The following is an 8,080-nucleotide window of genomic DNA, read 5'->3' on the forward strand; positions in this document are numbered from 1 at the left end:
TAATGGTGCCGCCCTCCTGGTACGTCCCCCGCAGGGGCGTCTGCTCACGTAGGCGTTTGGTGTGTAGCGACTCCACGGACCCGAGCTAACGAGAGGGTTTCGACTCCCTCTCACGCCTAGCCGTGCGTGACTGTGCCGTGTTCGGGGAAAATGGGATCCTGGTGGTTGAGCGGGCGCCGGGTGATGGGACCTCTAAGGCCCCCCCGGCAGAGGCAACACACCTCTTTGGCCTCGGCATCACGTAGGCGGCGCCCCTGGACTGACCCATCCAAGAGAAATTGGCAGTCGCCTTTTCCTATCCCTCCCTCTCTCTCTACATATTCGTCTTTGCCATCACTTTTTGTTTCCTGTCTTCTTGTTTCTGCCTTTTTCTTCCACGTTTCCTGGCAGCGAGTATTAACCCTGTGCGAATAGCCTACCTTGGTGTAGGCGCAATGAATTATAGTGGCATTGTACGGCTGGCGTCGGCAAGTTTTTATTATTTACGAACTTGTAGCGCCCCCCCCACCGTTGGGCTCCATGATGGGTGGCAGCCACGCTGCTGAATAAAAATAAAACCGGCATGCATAAAGCATTCCCTTCACTTAGGGATCGTACCGGCTTGATGCGGGTACGCACCGATGACAAACTTTTTCAATGGGTTAGGTTAGGTTAGCTTAATTTGGTTTTTATGGCGCAAAAGCAGCTAAGGCTATGCTGCGTCAGACACAAGACTTTCAGGAATGGACACTGAAAAGATGAAATTTTAAACCTTATTTACCAGATTATATTCTTTCACAAAGTTTAGCACGTCAGGTAGAGGTACCATATGGTCATCTACTGGGAAAAAAGCAGGATGTAAAGGTACGTGTTGTTTGTATAGCTTGCTGAAATGTTTTTGTCTGTGTGTTTAAATGGTGGGACATGTGATTAGGATGTGCATAAGTGTAAACGCTTCTTGGTATTTTTCACAGGTTGGTTGTTCTTCTTTTTCGAGTAAGAAGTTGTGTGTCAAGTGTGTGTCCAGTGTGAAGTCGACATAATACAACTTCGATGAACCGTTGTTGGTGACGGCAGGTCTTCCATTCTCAGAGTGTGGGTTTCACCAGGTGGAGCCTATTGTTCGTGCAGGAGTCCCATTGTTGTTGCCATTTTGCTAGTAGAGCCAGGCTAATTGTTCTCTGGGTATTTTTAAGGAGAATTTTAATTTTGTTACTGTTTTGTGGACTGCCTGGGAAGCATACTTATCTGCTTTTTCGTTTCCAGGTATCCCAACATGACTTGGGACCCAGCAGCAACGGATGGAGGCTGTCTGGCTGTTTAAGTATACCATGTTTAAAATGTCGCCCACTATTGGCTCACATTCGGATTTTATATGTAGTGCTTTTAGTGTGCTTAGTGAGTCGGTGTATATGATTGCTTCCTTGTATTTTTCAGCGATGATTTTGCGAACTGCTTCACTCAAGGCATAAGCTTAAGCTGAAAAAATGGAAAAACTATAAGGTACTTTAACAGAAATTGCACTTTTCGTCGTTGCGATCCCAAAACCCACGTGGTTTTTTGTTTTTGAGCCTACTGTGTAAAATTTTTCGTAATCCGTAAATTCGTGCTGAAGTGTATAAAAGTCTTGGATAACGTGTTCTGGAGGGGTGCTTTTTTTGTTAAAATGGCTTAGTGAAAATTCGCATAGCTATGACAGGTCAAACCATGGCGGCAGTCTTGGTGGTTTAATAGCGACATCTAGTGATCCATCAGGGGTGATATAAAAGCGGCTGTATTCCTCAAAACGTAGGACAAGGGGTTTGATTAGGTTCGGTTTGTTGAGGTAGTGTAAGCGTGAGTCATATTTTGCGGCAATTTCGTAGCATATATGTTCAGGTGACGACCTCATTCTTAAAACATATGACAAGGTTAGTAAGGATCTTCGATGAGATAGAGGGGGCTCATTGCATTCTACGTATACACTTTGCACAGGTGATACTCTGTAAGCACCACTGGACAGACGGAGACCGAGGTTGTGTATAGGGTCAAGACGGTGGATGTATGAGCTTCGCGCTGAGTCGTAGACTGTGCATCCGTAGTCTAAGATGCTGCGTACAAGAAATCGGTAAATACGTATATGGCAGAGTCGATCGGAACCCCAGTGCTTATGGGATAGTACTTTGAGCACGTTGAGTGCTCTGTTTGCTTTAGTTTTCAGTGCGTTTATGTGTGCCAGAAAGTTTTCGGTCGATTGTAATTCCTAAAAATTTGTGTTCTTGTTTTACCGGAGTGTTGATGTTGTATAGTTTGAGCGCAGGTTCAGGGAACAATCTTTTTTTTGCGTAAAATGAACAGCGGTGGTTTTTTGGGTTGAAAAGCGGGAACGATTTTGGTCGGCCCAATTTGTAAGCCGATTTATTGTAATTTGGAGTTGCCTTTCGCAGGATGATAGGCTGGAGGCACGACATGCGATTTGGAGATCGTCAACGTAGATGGAGTGCATGACTGTACAGGGTACAGGCCTGTTGATGGAGTTGATTTTGACTATAAACAGGGTGGTGCTCAAAATGCAGCCCTGTGGTACACCATTTTCTTGGACAAATATTCGTGATAGTACCGTACCCAAACGTACTTGGAAAGGTCTATTCGATAGGAAAACGCATAAGCAGTTCAGAATTCTTCCGCGAATCCCTAAATTAGCTAGATGTCTGAGAATTCCATATCTCCAAGTTGTGTCATACGCTTTCTCTAAGTCAAAGAAGACCGAGAGACAGAATTGTTTGTGTAGAAATGCTTGTCGTATTTCTTGTTCCAGCCTAACAAGGTGATCAGTAGTGAAACAGCCCTTTTTTTATCCGCACTGGTGTGTGTCTATTAGGTGTTCCGGTTCCACAGTGATGGTAAGTCTAATATTTATGATGCTATCGTAAGTTTTTGCTAGGCAGCTTGTTAAAGCAACGGGCCTGTAGCTACTAGGGGTTGTTGGGGGTTTACCAAGCTTAAGAAACGGTATAACTATGGCTTTTTTCCAGTGTTCAAGCGTTATGCCAGAGACCCATATTTTGTTAAAGAATTCAAGAAGTGCCTCCGCGGATGCTTGGGATAGGTGTACCAACATTGCGTAGTGTTCTGGTCACACCCTGTTGCCGTTTTTTTACCCGCAAAAAGTACCCTGTTTAATTCGTTCAGCGTAAGCGGAAGGTTATAACTTTCATTTGAGGTACTGGTAGTAGGCAGTATTTGTATTTATGCATTTTGTTTATATTTCAGGAATGCATTGGTGTAATTGGCTGAACATGATACCTTCTAAAAGTGTTCTCCTAATAGGTTGAACTGGTCTTCTAGAGTTGATTGTGTGTCTGGACTTGTAAGCAGTGGTATTGTGTAGGAGGAGTACTCTGGTTTTAATTTCCTCGCCTGGTCCCAGATGTGTTTAGATGTGACTGAATTGTTATTTGATGATATGTATTTTCGCCATTATACCTTTTCTGTCTGTCTTTGAATAAATCGGGCTCTGGCTTTTGCCTGTTTGATGTTGATGAGGTTGGTGTAGGTGGGGTATCTTCGTAGAATTCCCCAGGCCTTATTTTGTTGTTTTTTGGCATCAGTACACTCGTTTGTCCACCAAGGGTTGAGTTTATTGTGTACGATGCCGGATGATTGCGGTATTCCCTTTCCGCTGCTAAAACTAAAATTTCGAAGAACTCTTTTTTCAGTTCCTCAACAGAAGGCTCCGATGAGAAAACTTCATTGAGCTTATCGTTTTCTGTGAAAATTAGCCAGTTCGCGAGCTGCAGTTTCCGCCGGCGTGGCTTGCTTGTTGAAATGGGGTAGGATAGTATGAGTTTTATGATGCCGGGTTGATGATCACTACCATAAGACGTGTTGACGACGTCCCATTTAAGATCGTTAGAAATACACGGTGAACACAGGGCAAGATCGCCCCGCCGCGGTGGTCTAGTGGCTAAGGTACTCGGCTGCTGACCCACAGGTCACGGGTTCAAATCCCGGCTGCGGCGGCTGCATTTCCGATGGAGGCGGCAATGTTGTAGGCCCGTGTGCTCGGATTTGGGTGCACGTTAAAGAACCCCAGGTGGTCAAAATTTCCGGAGCCCTCCACTACGGCGTCTCTCATAATCATATGGTGGTTTTGGGACGTTAAACCCCACATATCAATCAAATCAATCACAGGGCAAGATCTAAGCAACTAAAATTGCATGAGGTTGGTGAAAAGTAGGTAAAAGCACCGGAGTTAAGAAGGCAGATGTCGTTTGATAAAATGAAATCTTCCACGGCTTGCCCTCTTTCATCAGTTTTTTCGCTGCCCCAAAGGGTTGAATGAGCGTTGAAATCCCCAACTAAAATAAATGATTTTGTCAACTGTTACACACGATTTTTTAGGTTTTTGCTGATGAAAAGGGTGTGAGGTAGAGTATACTGTGAGCAGATGGTGATGGTTTTGTACGATAAAATGATTACGACTACGGTCTCGAAAAATATGTTTATTTGGACATCTTGCATAGGAGTGCTGCCCTGCACAACTATGGCTACTCCTCCTGAAAGACGGCTGCAGCGTTCGCGGTCCTTTAGGGCAACTTTGAAGCCCTTTAGGAAATGGTCATGTTTTGCACCAAGATTTCTCTCTTGGAGGCAAAAGGCTACTGGTGAGAACTTGTTGATGATGTCCTTTATGTCACCTAAACTATGAATTAAGCCTCTACAGTTCCAATGTACTATAAAAGCCATGCCGGAATAAAATTAGGTAAATATTGATCAATATGAGTAAAACATGATAGGTGACAATACTAAGAAATAGAAATAGAGCCAAATACGATAACCATTACGGTTATCGCTTACTTATTGTGGCTACTGGGACTTTGTCCTTGTCCTGTTTGGCACGTTCGAGGGAGCGCGTGTCCTTCGGTGTCGATGACACTGGAGTTTTGTGGTCGATCTTCATTGCCTTGTCTGTGGCGCTGAGAAACGGATCTCGGACCTTGGCACTCGGTTGAGTTTAGGGCCCAGGGAGACCGGAGTCTGCGGGCCCTTTGATGTGGATGGAGCAGCTGGCGCTGCTTCCTTTAAGGGGGCGGTTTGAGTCACCACAGGACCATTGGATGGGGTAGCGGTGGACTCTTGAGGCCTTCGTGATGCTGCCCCCGACTGTGTCACATCGGCGTAACTTCTGTGGAAAAGGTATGACAGCAGTTTTCGCGCTTCACTGAGCGATATTTTTTCTTTGACGGTCAGACCTATCACTTCTTTTTCTTTTTTCCAACATGGGCATGACCAGGAATACGCTGGGTGTTCCCCGTCACAGTTAACCCAGTGGGGTGAGGTTGTGCAGTTTTCCGATTTGTGATCATTTGCGCTGCATTTTGCGCATGTTTCTTTGCCTCTGCAGGAGTGCGAGGCGTGTCCGAATCATTGGCATTTGAAACAGCGTCTGGGGTTGGGAATGTAGGGTCCGACATTGATTTTTACGTACCCATCTTTAGGAGAGGTGAGCTTTTACTTGTTCCAAAGGTTAGTAATACGTGTTTGGTGGGCACTTCCTGATTATCGGGACGGAATACTATTCTTTGGACTTTTATGACGTGTTGGTCTTGGAATCCTTCGAGGAGCTCTTCTTCACTAAGGCCTAAGAAGTCTTCCTCAGAGATTATTCCCCTGCTGGTGTTTAGAGAGCGATGGACCAAAACGGTGACAGCTCTTTCTCCAATGCTGGTTAGTTGGGATCGCTTAGGCACTTGGTCTTTTTCGGTCACCTCCAAAAGGAAGTCACCGCTTGACATTTTGAATGCTTTGTACACCGGTCCGATTTTTTTCTTTTAGGCACTTGGCCACCAAAAATGGGGATAATTTTCTTAAAGATGTGCTTTCACTATAAATACTGTAGTACTTCGCGAAAGTAACTTTACTTTCAGTCGAGAAGTGAAAATTAGTTTCGGTGCGGCCTCTCTTAAGAGATTGATCAAGGGCGGAGGAAGGTTGTGAAGCCATAGAAGTCTGAATGTGTTCGGTGGTGTTGCCATCATATAAAATCAAGGGATTGCAAGCACACACTTTCAACTCCAAACATCTCTTGAGGCAGTGGCTGTTCGAGCTGTGCTTTTTGACAAACTCGTAACAATTTTCACTCTTTACGTACCTCCAAGCTATCACCTAAAAAAACATCAATTTCAGTTCTTAATCGATGAACTTCCGGAGCCTTATGTTCTCCTTGGAGACTTGAATGCGCATAGCAGGCTATGGGGCGACTCTTGTTGTGACGCCTGAGGTCGACTGATTGAAAAGTTTCTTCTCTCTTCCAGTGCATGTCTTCTGAATCAAAAATAGGCAACTTATTATAACCTCGCAAACAATATTTATTCCTCAATAGACCTAAGCATAGTATCTCAATCGTTGTGCCTCTACTTCACTGGAAAGTCATCACTAATCCCTACGGAAGTGACCACTTTCCCGTAGTTTTGAGCCCGCCTACATCAACTGAATGCCCACCACAGGTACCCAAATGGCCATTAGGCAAATCCGATTGGGATCAGTTTTATACCATCACTCATTTGAGTTGGCGCGACGTATGTACGTTAGGCATTGATGCTGCTGTCAACTACTTCACTTCGTTTTTGATTGATGCAGCAAAAAAATGCATCCCGCAAACGAATGAACACCCTGGAAAACGAAGTGTGCCATGGTAGAACTCTGAGTGCTGAAATGCACGCAAATAGCAAAACAAAGCATGGAGTTTGCTTCGAAACTCACCGACAGCCGAAAATCTTCAAATCTCTAAGAAAATGAAGTCTCAAGCCAGGCGAACGCATCGGCAGGACAGAAGATAAAGTTTGCAAAAGTTTTTATCAGGGATCAATTCATATACACAGGAGGCTAAAGTTTGGAACATGGTGTCCTCACCATGCATGATGCCACACCAGCGTGATGCCGTCTGTTCACCTTAATCTAACACATGGAACTTCGAGCAGACTACATAACACCTTTAGCTTATCACGCATGTAAGGCAACACTAACGCTTTCAACCAGTCGGCTCTTCCGAGCTATTCGTTTGTGAAATGATTTGCCAGATGATCTTGCGTCATAACAAGACCACACAAAGCTCCATCAGACTCATAAAAAATACTTATGCACCAAAAACTGCTCTATCGCATCTTCGTAATCATCTGTGATTATAGGACTGTTGCCGATGTTATTGCACTATTGTTAGGTTGTGGTTACTGTCATAATATTTTTTGTACTTCACCTTCACATACTGTAACTCACTTTTCTAGTATGTATTTTTGCGTACATGTTCATATGTTGAACTGCATTTCCTATTATATTCAATATTTGCCTATGTATGTGTAGATATATATGTATATATATTTTTCTAACATATTATCTGTACCGCCCTCTATACACAATGCTCCTCGAGGGCTCTGTAAGGTACTGTAAATAGATGGTTGGTAGGGTAGCCGGAAGACAAGTACACACACTCCCACTCGTAAACAGAGGGTGACACATTGGAAGATCAGAGGAACTTCCTCGGCGCACACTTCAAGCGGGTGTTCAGCTCGTCGCACTATACTGACGCTTTCAAAATACAGAACAAAAATAGAAAAGCAAAACTCGAACACAAATGTACAAGACACAAGACGTACAACCAAGCTTTCAGCTTATCTCAGCTCCAAACATCACTGAACTTCTGCAGTGACTCCGCTCCAGGCTCTGACCATGTGGTGTACGAAATCTTAAAAACACTTACCAATTGAAACACAAACAAAACCTTACTTTGCTTGTACAATGCTATGTGGTTCTCTGGCACTATCCCTACTTCCTGGAAAGAAGCTATTGTTGTTCCCATTTTGAAACAGGGCAAGGACCCTTCTTCACTTCCGAGTTATAGGCCAATTGCCCTTACAAGCTGCCTGTGCAAACTTTTCGAAAACATGATCAACTGCTGACTTGTACATTTCCTTGAAACAAACAATTTGCTGGACGAATTTCAGTGAGGGTTTCGAGAAGGTAGATCCACCACCGACTACCTTGTTCGTATCGAGGCAATGATCAGAAACGCTTTCCTTCATAAGCAATACTTTCTTTCTGTGTTCCTCAATATCGAGAAGGC

This window comes from Rhipicephalus microplus, chromosome 3, assembly GCF_043290135.1.
Source record: "Rhipicephalus microplus isolate Deutch F79 chromosome 3, USDA_Rmic, whole genome shotgun sequence".
NCBI classification, from domain to species: Eukaryota; Metazoa; Arthropoda; class Arachnida; order Ixodida; family Ixodidae; genus Rhipicephalus; species Rhipicephalus microplus.